This window comes from Nestor notabilis, unplaced genomic scaffold (assembly GCF_000696875.1).
Source record: "Nestor notabilis isolate BGI_N333 unplaced genomic scaffold, ASM69687v1 scaffold5977, whole genome shotgun sequence".
Classification (NCBI taxonomy): domain Eukaryota; kingdom Metazoa; phylum Chordata; class Aves; order Psittaciformes; family Psittacidae; genus Nestor; species Nestor notabilis.
Window position 1 is genome coordinate 11,117 of NW_009935005.1, and position 16,720 is coordinate 27,836.

Below are 16,720 nucleotides of genomic sequence, written 5' to 3' on the forward strand. Positions count from 1 at the left end.
ACTCCACTGGTATCTGATAGGAACTTGAACGCCTCTTTTTTGTTTCTATTTCTGTAGTAGTGCTCTATAAAAAGAAAAGGGGGGATAAATTAAATTCAATATTAGAAATACTGCAAAACAGGTGTAAGAAAGACTTTTGTTTCAATGAATTTGTAATATATACGGCTTTGCATTTAAGTGCTGCCGTATCAGATATTTCTTCCATTCTACATATAACTCTAGCATTTTTTCTAAATGGCTGTTTTCATGTTATATTTCTGAATACTCTTAACACGTATAAAATACCATAAAAAGATTTTTATATTTAATTCCCAGATTATAATCACAACATACTATTAGCTCCCCATTAGACACAAACAAATATTGAAGGAGACCACAGTCAAGAAAACAAACCCAGATGGATGCAGCACTGGAATTGGAAAAATTCCCAGTTCTCAGTTCCTTGCTTTCTCTACGAGTATTTCACTGCTGAACTAGTTCAATCACAAGATATTTATAATAAGTGATTTACATTACGAAGTTTTCTGCAGTAACAGTTAACTTTCTAGAATTCATTTAAAAAAAAAAATCAGTCTTAATGTCCGTACATGTTCAAAACTAATTTGAAAGTTATCTTTAACATTTAAGAACTATCATCTCCAATTTATGTTATGAATTTCTACTGAAGAAACAAAAGAAGTCTGACTTGACCCAAAAAATTGACACTTTTTTTTTTTTAGGTATTTTATTTAAAAAATTGAAAGTTGTGTTGTATCATTGAACACACCTCAGTTATAAATAAGTTTTGAATGTATGAGATTTTTTCAGTAAATTAAGTAAATGCATGAAAATGGAAGCATAATGAAGTACAAAAGAGGATTGTAAAGTGCAAGGAATCTGGCTGATGTACTTTCAGATGCTATGACCCAGGTAAAAATTTTTGTTTCAATAAAAATTTTTAGGAAAACATACGTAACAGATCCTTCTGCTCCATTCCTAAAGCAGAGTGGGGGGAAAGGGAAAAACTGACAGGAAGAAATTCATGAATTTGCATGTACTTGCTTTTTTTTTTTAAACTACACCTTGATCCAAGGCAGTGAGAAACTCAGATCATCTCTGAGACCCAGGAGAAAAAAGGATTTCAGAGCTTCCAAAATGTCAACATCATCTTTAAGACTATGCTACATTTGCACAATACCAAATATATGGACAGAAGGGAAAAGTAGAACTAGCAGACTATCAAGAGAGTTAGGAAATACATTATTAAAAGAAAAAATATGAAGACAAAATAATATGCAGAATGTTTAGGAAGCTGAGCACCCCATTTTGGGTTCTAAATGAGATTTAGCAATTGAACATTACTACTCTGATTCAATAAGCAGGTGTATGCATATCCTTGCTCTGTGGGTATATGAAAATGCACTAATTTGTCCTCTTTCATTTTCGTGCTTCAGCCTCTCACTTTTGACTGACTCACCCTAAACCCATTCCATTATGGTAAGATATGCAAAAGCATTCACAACTTCTCAATCATTTTCAAAGCGCTTAACTCCACTAAAACATTGTCTGGTGCAATACAAAAAGGTCATAAACCATGGAGCAATTTAAAACTTTCTTACATTGTCATCGGTTGTCGGTTTATCTATTATCACCTCTGGCAGAAGCTGTCCAGTAGGCGATAACAGACTTGGTGGTCCATCCACTAAGGAAACCACCCCATTGCAATCCACAGTGCTGTGCATCTTCCCATTCACTGGAAACACTGCCAGCCTTCTTGAGGATCTACTGGCCTGACTAATGTTACTGCTGCGCCGTTCACCATGTCTGCGTGGCAAAAAGACAGAACCTCTTCTGCTCCCAGTATCCTCAAATGTGCTGTGCTCATCATCAGCAAAGTCATTTTCAGATCCTGTATCTCTTCTGTATTCTCTAAAACTGAAGAGACTTGTTCTGCTACTACGTCTGGGAGAAAATAGGGAGCCATGAACACTCAGTAAAGACTGCAAAGGAAACATAAACAAAATACATATATATTTACCACTTACCTATGTATCAAAAAAAAAATGTATTCCCCAAGAATCTGGCCGTGTTATTTTTAATACAGTGCCTTACGTACATTTGAAACATGCACCAGAGATGCAAGTCACGTGAATGGGTAAATTTACAGTATACCTAAAACAATTATTAGAGAGAAAAATATGAACATGCATAAGGCCATAGTAGTTTCCACCTCTGTATTGAAGAGAAAAATCAAGACTTCTAGAACTTCTAATGATCCACAGAGATCATGCATTATATTAGAAGGTATGAATACCCTTAGTCTTCTACACTGATACATTACATTAAAATTTCCTTTTATGAATTTATAAGGGATTCCTATTTCAAGTTAACTAGGGAAAAATGCTGTGCATGGTAAGACCCATCAGATCCTAATCAAAGTGAGAGAGAAATTAAAACACTTGTTTAGGTACAACCTAGAAAATAATAACAACATTAAGTCAAGATTCAGAACAATGCAACATTACTTTTCCTTGGTTGCATTACTTTGCAAAGGTGCAGTGAAGTTTGTTGGATATTACGATTACCTCACAACCCCCAAAATAAGAACTGCACTATTCACAGTACCTGGTGGGGTGATGTGAATGGCTTCGCATAAGCAAGTCTGTTCCCATCCAAAGAAAAACGGAAACCTTTCTTTCTGATACTACCATCTGATTCAGATTTTGGAAGCTTTTCATCCTTCATGCCATCCTCTTCTCCAGACAGTTCCTTCTGCCTTCTTTTCTTCCTTCTATTTCTCCTCTCTTTGGCACTTTTCGAGCTAATCTTGGACGCTTCCGAAGAACTATCTGAGGGTCCACCAGTCCCACTTTCACCACTGTATTCAGTCATCTCTGCTACAGCTGCTGCTATTGCCTGACAGAGCAATTATTTAATGTGACGATCTACAAACCACACCATTTTTTAAAGAAAGCTATAGTCACTGTTCCTAAGATTTATAGCAAAATACTTCTAGATTTGTGACAAAGGCCTGTAGGCATTTGTGAAAACCTTCTAATGAAATGCTGCAATATGAGTTACAATAAAAGGGCAGTTATGAAAGTTGCCATTCAAATTTAGTTCTGTTTTTGCATCCACATCATGAAGTCAGACTGCCTTGTATACATCCACTAAGTTAATTAGAAAATAATTGAAAATTAATAAATTTATCAATTAGATTGATGCAACTGCAAACAAAAGAGCTAAATAAAGTCATACTTCAATCTGTATCAATTTAGTAAACTAATTTTTACTGTTACTGTAAGTTTAAACAGCTTCCTTAAGGTGCTCTTTGGAAAAAACTTTGGGATACTACTTCCAGACTTCGATTCACTGGTGGTAATACAGGTATCAACATTTACTCTGAAATTTAAGGATAAAAATATTTTAAATTCTAAGCAAGGCTTGACAAGTATCCCACAAGTATTGCAATTACTTCTAAGCTGAGAATTTGGAAAAACATTGTGACAGGCTACTAGATACTACCTGTAGACAATAAATATTTATTAAAAAACCCTATTGATCTGATTTGCGGAGTACTTTTTGTTCTCAGTTCAGAAATTCATTAACACTTTAGACATTACACATTTAAAAAGCAATAAAAAGCCATAGAGAAAGCAGCCTAAAGTACTTGTGAGGTATGTAAAAGAATGGCTTTTTAAAAATACGTTAACTGAATTATTGGTTAAGTTTTGAATGAATAGCATGCAAAGGCATATACTAAAGTTCAAACTCTTGTTAGAAAATACCTGAGCTGCTTCTTGCTGCTTCTTCAGCTGTTCAAGCATCAGCTGCAAGTCTGCCTCCCTCTGTTCTGCTTCAACTAGAGTTGCTTGATTTTGTTCTTCATAGGCCATGGCAACCACAGCCAAAATCAAGTTAATCAAATAGAAAGAACCCAGAAAAATGACCAGAACAAAAAATATCATGTATGCTTTGCCAACAGCTCGTAGTGTCTATAGGAGAAGAAGAGAAATGATCCAACAGGTAAAGACATGCATCAGTTCTGCAGTTGTAAGCATTTACTGAATTTGAAAAGTGCAAAACTATTACCGAGCTGTTCTTCCTTCCGTAATAAGATCATAGAAGCTTTCTGAATTACAAAGTAATCAAAAAAAAGGGAGCATTCATGTATGTGAAAAACATATTTAATGATAATGCTGCTTTGAGGCAAAGCTCTTTTAATGCCTAATAATCTTGAAAAGGATGTAGGATCAGAGTATTTAATGTGAATCACACATCACAAGTTGGATGCTTAGTACGCTTACCGTGTGTTAGCATGCTTTCCCCCTGAAATAACCAAAAGAACTAAAAATGATGGCACAATTGATTAAAAAATTAAAAGACAGTATTTATTAAACTTAACAGCTTTTCACACACAATGTATGAAAATCTATGGTAAGAAAAGTAATTTATAGAAGACATGCATTCTTAGTTATGAAAAACAGGATTCCCAATACAGAAATTTAGATCCAGATTTTGCTGTCATGGAGTATTCTTACAGTTTAAACTCAGTATTAAAGTTTTTGAATATAAGATCCTATCATGAGGCAAAAAAAACAAAATACACTGTAAAAATTAAATAAAGGATCAAAAAACTTCATGGGCCTCTTCAGAAATCATGTGAGATTCTGTAGTAAGTGCTCATGTCTGCTTAATTCTGCAAGTGAATTTGACTCATTTTCACTTGCAAAAACCAACAATGGTATGAAATATGAATATGAATGGCCTTTCCATGTTTAACTTGGGGCCAGTAAGACATTAACCACTATTTTTACTATACACTCACCAGCTGATAAAGATTTTCCCAGTAGTCCTGTGTCATCAGTCGAAACAGTGACAAGAGTGCCCAACTGAATGTATCAAAACTTGTGTATCCATAGTTGGGGTTTCTACCAGCTTTCACACAGATAAACTCTTCTGGACATTTACTAGGAGATTTAAAAAAAACCAAAAAATAAATAAAAAGGTAAAGCAATGCATATTAAGAAAAAAATCATATAATACTATATTTGTTTTCAAATTATTGTACCTTGGGCATCTATTTGTGGCTTACAATATTTTAAAAATCAGTGGGAAAATGAAAAGTGTTCTTTAAAAAAGCCAGAGAAGAGGAAACAAGTAAACGAAATTCTTTATTCCTACCTTCTTTCACCATTATGCACAAAATAAAATTTACTCCCAACAGTTTGGTATGACCCCTGCAGATACCTTTCCAATGGAAACAATGTATTTACTTAATATAGAGATTCCATATAGTGAATATTTCCACACACACAAAAAAAAAAAAAAAGTCAGTATACATATTTTTATGCTGAATTCTGTCTCTAAGCAGAGTTGGCCTACCAGATTTCTTGGTTTCTTCAAGTTTGTGAATTAGTCAAGTCAAATTAACAAATTCTACCAATTCTTCAACAGCAAATAACCATCAGCGCATCATCTGCTAAAATTGTACATAACAGTTTTTATAGTAGGTGATCCAATCTCGGTATCAACTGTAGGTACACTGTTGCAGTTATGATTCCAGTCCTATAGGGTAGAAGAGGTTCTTGCCTCCAAAACTTCTATAGAAAAATACTAGAAAGATTTCTTTTCATAGATGTGCATGTATACTTGATGCATATTTATACATACACATAAAATTATCTGACAGTTACTCACATATATACACAAAATGTTTACCAAAAAAGACTTAAGTATATCTGTTTTAAAGACATAACAAACCAAAACAAAGGGATGGACCGATATATCATTAGAATATAGACTTATGTGATTTTGTTACAAAGAATTGTCACAGAAAGCTAGACAGTCCATGCATGCGGTCCAGAGACGCAAGAGTCCTGAGGATGTTCCCTCAAAAGCTGGTCAATCCCAGTGCCCCATGCCCATTTTAGAGATGAGAAATTGCATGAAACCCATAATAAAGTATGTTCTTAAGTCACTGATAATGCAACATCTACCTGCTCAAATGGAATTTTCTATTTACATAAGAGGTTTTTTTAAAGGAATTTACAGCAAATATTGTCTCATTTGACATTTTTACTCACTCAAGTTTTTACTTACTATGAACCACGACCACACATTATTGTGAAGTCAGGTAGCTCAATTAGCTTAAGTTTACAGTGGTATTTTTTGCGTTTTGTTTAGACAGGTAGTATGTAATTTTCAGTGTACCTTACCCTGCATCTGAGCTATTGCCACAAAGCAGATAATCCTTTTGTCCTTCTAAGCGATAGAAATTACCTAAAGAAAAAGCAGGAAGCAAAATTATTATAATCAGTAGGAGGTTTTGCCAGTTTTTTATGAGGATGAACCTATGTCCAAGTTATCATGGTTTGAATGTTCATAATCTCCTATTCATGTTTTCCCAATAATGGGTTCAAATACCAGCACATGCTATTGATAAGTAAAGTTGCAAAATTAAAGAATAAAATAAAAACACAACGTAAAAATAAAATACTAGAATGATGATTAGAACACTTAGACACAAATTGCATTGCCTCTTCTTAATTCTTAGCAAACATTGAATATCCTTCCAAAATCTGATGCTTAGTAAGTTAAAGAAATAAAGCAAACAGCTTAAAACTCCTTTGCTTTTTCAGTAGGTAGATTGTAATCACACAATTAAAGAGTACCTCATTTAAAATGGAACTATTTACAATGGCTGGCTAACAGTTTTAAAGTCAGTGCAACTATTAACTAGCACATCCTGTGACTGAAAATATGAAGGTAGCATTTAAAAGGAAGATGGATGTTCCAATTACAATTTTATAACAGCTGCTGTACTGTAAACAAATTTACAGAATTTTTCTTTTAATTATCTGGTGGTAGGTTTCAGAAATAAAATAATGTGGGTTTTGTTATTAATGATTAAAAACTATGTTGTCCTTTAAAACAAAGAAAAAGAATATGGCTAGAAAGATGGTAACTAATTAGGGAAAAAGCAGAGTGAGGGCAGACCCCATTCAGAGGGACCTATGCAGGCTGGAGGAATGGACTGATAGGAGACAGAAAATTCAGCAAAGACAAATGAAGAGTTGTATCCCTGAGAAGGAGGAGCCCCTTGGAGTGATACAGGCTGGGGGCTTACCGGCTGGGGAGAAGCTCTGCAGAAAAGGCACTGGGAGGTCTTGGCAGACAGAGAGCAAGGTGAAGGTAAGACAGCAGGCTGGCAAAGAGGCTGACAAAAGGCTTAGGGTTTTAAAGGGTAGAAAACTATTTAGTCAGAAACGATGATGAAGAATATATGAAGATAGGAGGATTTTAAACTGAACACTTACGTCAAGTCTAGTAATGCCAAAATCCTACCATTCAAGAACAGTACTTACTTAGAAAAATTATAATCCTATCATTTCCCTAGTATCTTTAGAGCCTCTAAATGTTCAGCTACTGATCTAAATGCCAGGCGCCAATACTCTGACATGTGGACCCATTCATGTATCTTCAAAAAGTAAATCTGGCTTTGTTCCTTAATAAATGAAAATGCACATATGTTAAGAAAAGTCACTAGATGGCATCACAGTCACTCACAGCTGATCACCATATAATATGCTGAAAAATAATACCAGGAGGGTGCACAACTGAGCCCACTGAAATAATAATGCAGAACAGGTTATATAAGAATGGAGGAATACAAACACAACTAGATGGAACTTCCTCGCCTGCATCAGCACTCTGTAGAGACTCCCAGCAAAGTCAATGGTTGTAGCATAAGAAGCAAATGACATTATGGAAGATTTTAGTTCTGTTTTAGTTTTAGATCACTACTTAGTGGGAAATGGAAATGGAAAATCTCTATACTGTATTTGAAGAGAAAATTCACAAGTGTTCTACAGCATATAAACTATCAGTTAAAATTACCCACAAAGCTGTATCATCACTCCATTTTTGCAAAACTTCTTAGGCATATAAACTAGCTAAAATAATAGATTGCACAAAAAAGGTAAATACAGTCACAGAATTTTGAGAACATTAACAATTCAGATGTATAGAAAGAAAATCTGAAAATACAGAAAACATAATTTTAATGTCTATTTTTATATAAGGAAGAAAACATGATTCATCAAAACTCAGCCTATAACAACTGTACTTTCTTTTACTTCTGGGTCAGTGAGGAGGGAAGCTAGCATCCACTATTCTACCAATTTCTTTTTCTTTAAATGCACTACTACAAATAATTACTGATCAATACTCTGTAAATCCACTTCCACCACAACCCACACATGAAAATTAATCAAATTTTTGGCAATCAGAAGTTGTTATACTACATCTCATGGTTACTTGTGCTATCACTCTTAATATGACACAAACAAAAATTAAACAGCTGTCTGTTTCTGAACCTGCCTGAATATTATCACTTCAGTCTACAGAGATTATGACTGCTGAAAAAAATCTGGATAAAGATGCCTTTGTCAGTCCCCTTAGTAACAACAATAGGTCCTACAGATGAATACCATCTTCTTTCCTATCAGAATCACTAATTGCTTAGCGAGTTCTTTATTTAACAGAGACCAACTGATTTCTCATCTCTCCCTAATAATAAAAGTACATCTTAACTAGGAAGTCTCTGATATTTATCTAGTGCTTCTCTGCCTTATTTATAACGAAACACACAAGGAGAGGCTAAAAGAGCCTTGAGATCAGGGTGGGAGGGTTGTGTGGGTGGATCTTCATACTGCCTACAAGTATAACATGAAAGACTAATGAAGATGGAGCCTAACTCTTCTCAGAGATGCACACTGGAAGAGTAAGAGGCAACTACAAAAAGTTTGCGCATTGGAAGTTTGGAATTGATATTAAAAAAAGATACTGTGAGACACGTCAAACACTGGACAGGCTGCCCAGAGACACTGTGGTATCTCAAGTCTTGGAGATATTAAAAAATTGACTGTACATGGCATTAAACAGTCTGCTTTAACTGGACTTGCAGGTTAGCAGCAGCTGGTCTGGCTGACTGTGGAGATCCTGACCAACCTGCCTAATTATTCAATGATTCTGTGACTCTAAAACCAATCTAACCCTATAAATACGTTTCTAAGTGCAGCTATTGTAAAGAACAATCATATCAGCATAGGTTTGGGATGCAATACATCCAAATCCCTACCAAATCTTTAACCTATATTATGAAACAGTAATCTTGTGTGTTTATACACAAAAATTTTAGCAAGTTACAAAAGTGTTTCTTACTTTCATTGTCAATGTATGCTGCCCAATCAAACTTTGTGCCATTAAAGTATGGAGCTAGGTATTTTTCAAAGGACGTTGAATTTTCTGATGGCCAGAACAAGCATTTATTCTTCAAATTGCCCATGAACAGCTGCAGCCCTATTAGTGCAAATACACTCAGGCAAAACACAGTCAAAATCATTACATCTGAGAGCTTCTTCACAGACTGAATTAAGGCTCCAACAATAGTCTTCAAGCCTGCAAAGAGAGGCAGATTTTTGTTATGATATTAAATATTTACTTACACTAAAATGTGATGTGAACTACTCCAACATACAAATATCATGCACAGCTCCACAAAAAGTCTTAAAATATCTTCCAAAGGAAAAAAAAGTGTCAATAAGTCTCATGGCTCCTGATAATTTGAAAATATGCATGTGAATGAATGGGACACATTCCAAAGCACTTGCCCTTAAAATGAAGAGGTAACTTTTTATTCATGCCCTCTATACACGTAAACTACATGTAAAGAAAATTGGTCATTTTATTTTCTTCTTGATGCCTCATGCTCCAAACCTTTGCCAGTGTTCTAGTCCAATATATTGGTTCTACAACAGCAAACAAAAACAGAACACAATTGCATTGTGGTAGATATTCTAATGATTGCATTCTTTTGCATCCTATTCAACTGGAAATGGGGTTTGGTAAAGATAGGCATCTTAAGGTAATAAATATAACATGCAGTTCCCATGCTACTCTTAATTATCTTACTCTTTTGTCAGGAATTCAACTTTTACAACAGACTGAAATTTTCAATCCCAAATGTCTTCGACAGACAGTAACATTCACATTAGTAAAATAAAAAGAATTAATTTTGATCCTTAATGTGGGAGAGAGAATTTGGCATCATGAAATGGAAGTATGCACAGGCTATATAATTCAGTTTCTCATGCAAGAATGTATTAAACTCTGAGGCTGAGCGTTTTAGAGAATGCTCAGAAAGGGAATCAAATTGCATTTAAGACTAAAACCTGGATGCTTCTACGAATCCAGCTCCTGACGAATTTCAGTCAGCCTCAGTGTTTAACCTAGCTCTCACCTGGAACGACTGATACTGTTTTCAAAGCTCGGAGAACTCTGAATGTTCTCAACGCTGAGACACTGCCCAGGTCCACAAACTCTGTCACATATCTGTAGTGAGGGATTCCACACACAAACACAATGACAGCACACACAAAATTAAACAGAGGTGATGTAGAGTGCCTACCATTTTACACATTTACTTCTTACCTGGGATTACAGAAATAGTTTTCAAAGTTCTCAATACTCTGAAAGTTCGAAGAGCTGAAACATTGCCTAGGTTTACAAATTCTGTTATATACCTGTAGGATTAGATCACAGTTATTCAGAATTGAGGTAAAGTGTATACTACTTACCTGGACCTGTAATCCAGACTGGTTTCTTTTGAAAAGGAACTTTAAATGAAAGACTTGCATTCACATATTCCTGTTTCAATTAAGGTTTCCCTAACAAACACTTAAGTATCTCCACTGAATGCAAAATAAAGATGAAATTGATTTTCCTGTTTATTTTGTTTAGGTAATATTTAAAACTAATTGTTCAGTGGTAACATCTCTTTTGTACTGTGGGAAAGTCCACTAATTCTGGTGTGTGCTACATTAGTGTAAAATATTAAAATGGAAAAAGTTGAAACACAATTCAAATACAATTCATTTTACATGAGCTAAAATAACTCAGACTACTTATTACAGGTTCAAAAACAAATTCTAACTGATATTTTACTTTAAAAAAATTATATACTTACGCAAAGGAAATGACAACAAAATCAAGCCAGTTCCAGGGGTCACGAAGGCAAGTAAAATCATTTATACAGAAGCCTCTTGCAAGGATTTTTACCAGAAACTCAAAAGTATAAATTCCAGTGAAAGTGTATCTATGAGAAAAAATGCAAGCAAAAGTTAAAGATTTTCATTCGGTGATACACTATCACAGGCATAATGGAAAATCACTCAAACCCAGTGACTGGTACATATACTAAAACAGCAGTTACAAATTCACATGAACTGTCTTTTCCACCACTGTTCTGAAAGATAATTGGATAGATTACTTATTTTATCTGAAACATTTTTCCAGTTTCTGGCATATAAGATTTTGAAATTTCAGCACAAATAATAATAATCCTGACTAACATGAAAATATTTTTGCTCAAGTAAGAATTTCAGCATGGTTGCCATGTGAGAAATAAAAACCATAGGTAAATGAAACCTAGTGTTTTCTAACACTTGATGGCTGATCAAGTAGGTTTGAGAATGTCAAATAACAATCCTCAGCAGAGGTATTTTTTTTAAAAAGTGTATGTATCCCCTTTTTAGATTTTGTTATATGAAATAAAGATGCTTCAAAGGGCCTCCAAAAGCATCTTCCACAATGAAAAGCAGCAGTTTCAGGCAGAATGGCTTTTTTATTCCCCTTTCTTTTCTAATAAAAATTCTGAAAGAACAGCTCAAGAAGGAGAATGCATAAAAGTATTAGTTGTACAAACACTCTGAACAAGAATATTAATCAGAGGAAAAGATTAACAATATCACAGCTTGTTTTCTTGCTACAGCTTGAAGGTCTCTGCTGCTTTGAGTAGCAGCAAGGACCAAACTCAAGCTAGAAAAAGGAGAATACTGGTATAACACACAAGAGTAAGTAAAACCATATGGTGTAGCTCTTCATTTAACTTTTCATCTTTAAACCACTTAAAAAATTACTAGCTAATTTAAGTATACTTACTCTACATTCTTTGTCCATTCTGGAGGCTTACTCAATGTCATAAATGCACAGTTTGTCAAAATAGTGAGTATAATGAGCATGCTGAACAATGTTGACTGTAGTTAAGGAACATACTCTTGTCATCAATAATGCAAATAATGATGCAAATGGTGTCCTCAATAATGCAAAGATGTTACGCAATAATGATGGCTATACCACTAACTCTGTAATCTACGCATACATGCTGTGCATCTCTTCCTCTGAATTTAATCAGAAAGCCAAAGAGACAAATCTTAGCTTTGATTCATTTTGAAAGAATGAAAGAATTAAGTGCAGATGCACTTTTAAACACTAAACAAAAAAATCCCATTGTTACTAAAGATTAAAAAAGACCAGTAATAATTTTTAACAAACCACTTGAAAAGGATATGAATGAACCAAAATCTTAATAGCTATTCTTCTAACAATATTGAAAGGAGATAAAAGGTACAAGGCAGGTGTGGCACTGAACCTGAAGATTGTCTTCCCTTTATTCAATACTATAAAAGTCTTTAAAAAAACCCAACAAAACAAACAAAAACAAACACAAAAAGGGAAGAGACAGGAAACAGGAAATTAAGAAATCCTGTTAGCAACTTTACCATAAATAGAGGCAGCACTTACACATCAGTAGAATCTTACAAGCAAGTATCAGTCTAAATTTTCACATAAGCAATGAAAACTCAACACCATACCTCTTCTGTCTGCGCTTTTAAACAAATCTGCATTTCAGCATTTTCCAGGATTATGCAGTTACATTAAAAATATAATTAACAATTTGTCCTTTTAACATTTAAAATTAATCCAGCTATAATACCTGTACTTCAGATCAAAGTCAGCAATGCAAAACAAAGCACCTAACTAACCATTTTTGGAAACTTACAAGCAACTATTTCAGTGCTTTGAAACTGCTTCTGAGGTGACACATCCTTGGCTTTCTGCCTTTACTGGATGTACAATTATCACTTGTACCATGTATGCAACCATTTTTTTTTATTTTGAATATAAGGCAAAATGAAAATGTCATCTAATTAAATCTTAATTCAATCTATATCCTATGATTATTCTACCAAAAGGCTAATATCCGGAAATACAAAGGTAATAACATTGAATCTTTCTGTTTTCTAATGATATTCTATTGTAAAAGAAATAGATAATTTGACAGTAGCATTCACGAATTTGCAACAACAAAGCCTAAACTAAAAAAAAAATTACATCTGATTATTAGTCTTCAACATTCTGTACAAAAAACCCACTGCTTTAACTTAGCTGCTTCTTACAGAGATAATACAGCCCTTTCATTGCTTACTCATATGCAACTTACTCATCTATTGATTATCTAGTACTTGATTTCAAGAACCTGTTCTGGTTTTAATTCAGCAAGCATTTTATTGATTTACACAACCAAATAACCACTCACTGCTTATATTCCACTTCTGCCTACATAAAACATATTTTCTTCATCTGTACTTGCCAAAGTCACCACCCTTGCTCTTTTCTCCTTCTGTTTTCACTATATCTATAAAAGAAACTGAGTCGCATCACAGTACATACATATAAATTTAGATTTTGTCTTCAGGTCTATATTAGGCCTATAAGATAGACCAAATATTGAAACACAAAGTACACAGTCCTTACACTCAGTCCCATGTCAGAAATGAGTGTGGGGCTACTCGCAAGAATGTTATTTTCATACTGTTTTGCTGAACTGATACTGAGCCACAAATCCTCTTTTACATTAAGCAAAACCACACCATTTATATGAAATTTCTGGGAAAACTTCTCATCCATGCAGATACAAAGTCATTTTAAGAGGAATGATGTAGCGACTTTGAAGAACCTCCTTGCTCTGTAACATACTATTATTGAGGTCATATGTTCTCAAATTATCCTACTAGTGTACTGTCTTCATGTTCCTCATGGTGCAGTCCAGGGAGCAATTACTTGCTGGGGAATAGGTATTAAAATCCTTCAGGAAAAATGTAACTGGCCAGAAAGATCAAATCTTCCCCAAGAGACTCAGAACAGCTGCAGTGGCCCTGAAGCAAATTCTAGCAAAAGAAACTCATATCTGAGTTTGACACAAACTCTTACCAATCCACAGAAATCACATCATATGAAGCTGTATATATGTGGTAACAATATTTATTCTTTTTACTTATGTCCCTCCCTAGCCAGACAATGTTTAACACTTAACCTTTTGTAAAACAAATACTTCTATGAGATTTCAAGGAATGTTTGACAATCAATCATTTTGGCAGATGACTCAATGAGCACTTTTTCCAAAGACTACCTTACTGAAATACATCTCAGGTACTGTTTATGTTTCCTAGAAACCCCAGGAACAGAGTACACAGACAGAGAGGAAGTTTTCAAATGCATCTGCATTCAATCAGATCTGAAGAGAGTAAAGGACATCTAATGCAAATCCACGAACTCAAAATATCATCATAACGAAACCTTAGACATTAACAGAAAAGCTTCTTAAGCACAAGAGTTACAGTCATATTTAGTGTATTCGAAGTAATTAAGATGGTATCACATACTGTACAATACTTTCAACCAGGGCTTCTGACTACTTCTACACCAGAGCATATACCACTTTATAGTTCAACAGAACTGTTCTAATTACACTCTTACTATAAAATACTTACTTTCTTATTGATATAATATGGATCTAGGTCCTCCAGGGGCACAGACACCATTCCTGGAGGAATATCGCCATAAATAAATGGCAGTGTCTTTCCTGCCTCTAAGTCAGTACTTGGCTTTGGGTGATCTTCTTCATGACCACCATCATCTTTATGCTTGTCTTTGTCACAATGAGACTTTTCATCAGCAATACGTTTTTCAATAGCTGCAAGAGATTCTTCGGTGAAACAGAAGAAGCTGTCAGATCCTGGCGGTACCAGCATTGCCTGTGCCATCTTTTCATTCTGTAAACTTTAAATGCTTTTAGCCTCTTGCGCAAGAAGATACTAGGAGAAAAAGAAAAAAGAAGAAACAGAAAATAGAGGGTGTAAGTAATGAAAATGCCCAAATAAAAGCTTTTGGCATAGTCATCATTTACCTCTTTTCTAATTCTAAAGCCCTGGAGCAAGAAATATGTGAATTGATTGTCAGATACTTCACAGAAAATTAGGTACTAGTAATGACATGGAGAACAGATACAAATTTTGATGTAAAGAAAAAAATGAAAGGGGTGGGGAGAAAAATATAAATTTGCACACAGTTTGCCAACTCATGTTAATACAAACCTCACAACAAGATAAAACAAGTCTCACTTTACCTAGCCTAAACATTAAGTTAAAACACACCTTACTGTGAAAAAGAAATGTGTTAACACAGCTATGTAGCGCAGTCAATGGTTACAACTTCCAACATTTGGAATGACAGATCAAGTTGGCACAGTACCTTAAAAAACAAAAAAACACTTGCAACTTGTATTACAAGAGTAGAAAGAGAGAACATACCCTTCCTATTACTCTTTCAGTTTCTTGATGGCAACACTGCTCCATCTGGTGAATTATAGTAGGCTTGCTAAGCTAATGTTTATATTATACTCTTAGGTAAAAAAAAAACCCAAAAAACCCAAAAAACCAGATTTATATATTCTTCTACATTTAAAGCTTTCTGCACAGGAAGAAAGCAACTGGGCTGAAATTTAGTCTTTCCCTTTTTGGGTTTCCTGTGTTGCATCTTCCTGATTTTTAATTGTAACTTTGGTGGCACTACAGTCCATAATTAAGGAAGTTATGAGGGATGAAGTTTTTAGATTTGTATGAAAAACACAGCATACTCTCCCCAAAGTTTCAGTACTGTCTCTGAAGCCTGTATTTTCAAAAGGACTAAAAATAATAAATTGATTAAATTACAAGAAACAATAATAGGTCACATCTCTCTAGGTTTCTGTTCTCTACAGTGAGAGTACAGTTAACAGCCATGGGTGCAATACCTTCAGAAAAAACCAATTTTATGAACAGAGACAAATTGGACTCCAGTCCTCCTGCTGACATCGGTAGGCACTGCAGCCTTTGTCCACATAACATGTGCTGGGTTGACTGTTGTCAGCTGCCAGGCTCCCAGCCAGATGCTCTCCCAGTCCCACTCCTCACCAGGCAGTGAGATGGGGAAGAATGAGGTAAGAAAACATGCAGGTTGAGACAAAGACAAAGAAATCACTTAACAATTACTGTCATGGGCAAAACAGACTCGATTTGGGGAAAAATAACTTACTGCCAATTAAAATAGATTTGGATGGTGAGAAACAAACACAAAACCTGAAAAGCTTTTTCCCCCTTGCTTCTTTTTCCAGGCTCAAATTCACTGCTTCATTCTCAACTCCTATACCTCCTCCCTCCCTGTGGCACAGAGGAATGGGTGGCTGGGGTCACACCACTGCAGTTCCTCTCTGCCACTCCTTCCTCCTTTTCCCCTGCTTCAGCATGGCTCTTTCCAACAGGCTGCAGGGCTTCAAGGTAAGTCTGCTCCAGTGTGAGCTCTCCATATGCCACATTCCTTCAAGGAATATCCACCTGCTCTGGTGTGGTGTCCTCCACACGCTGCCATGCAGATACCTGCTCTGGCATGCTCTTCCATGGGCTGCAGGGAAATACTTCCTGCACCATGGCCTGTCGCACAGGCTTCCAAGGAATCTCTCCTCCAGCACCTGGAGCCCCTCCTCCTCCTTCACTGACCTTGGTGTTGACAAGGCTGCTTC

The 16,720-nt window shown here is 35.3% G+C and overlaps 1 pseudogene; it reads right to left on the bottom strand.

The window, feature by feature from the left end:
• The window catches only part of LOC104408119, a 21,665-nt pseudogene extending 6,738 nt beyond the window's left edge, over positions 1-14,927 (bottom strand).
• Between the last annotated feature and the right edge of the window lie 1,793 nt (positions 14,928-16,720).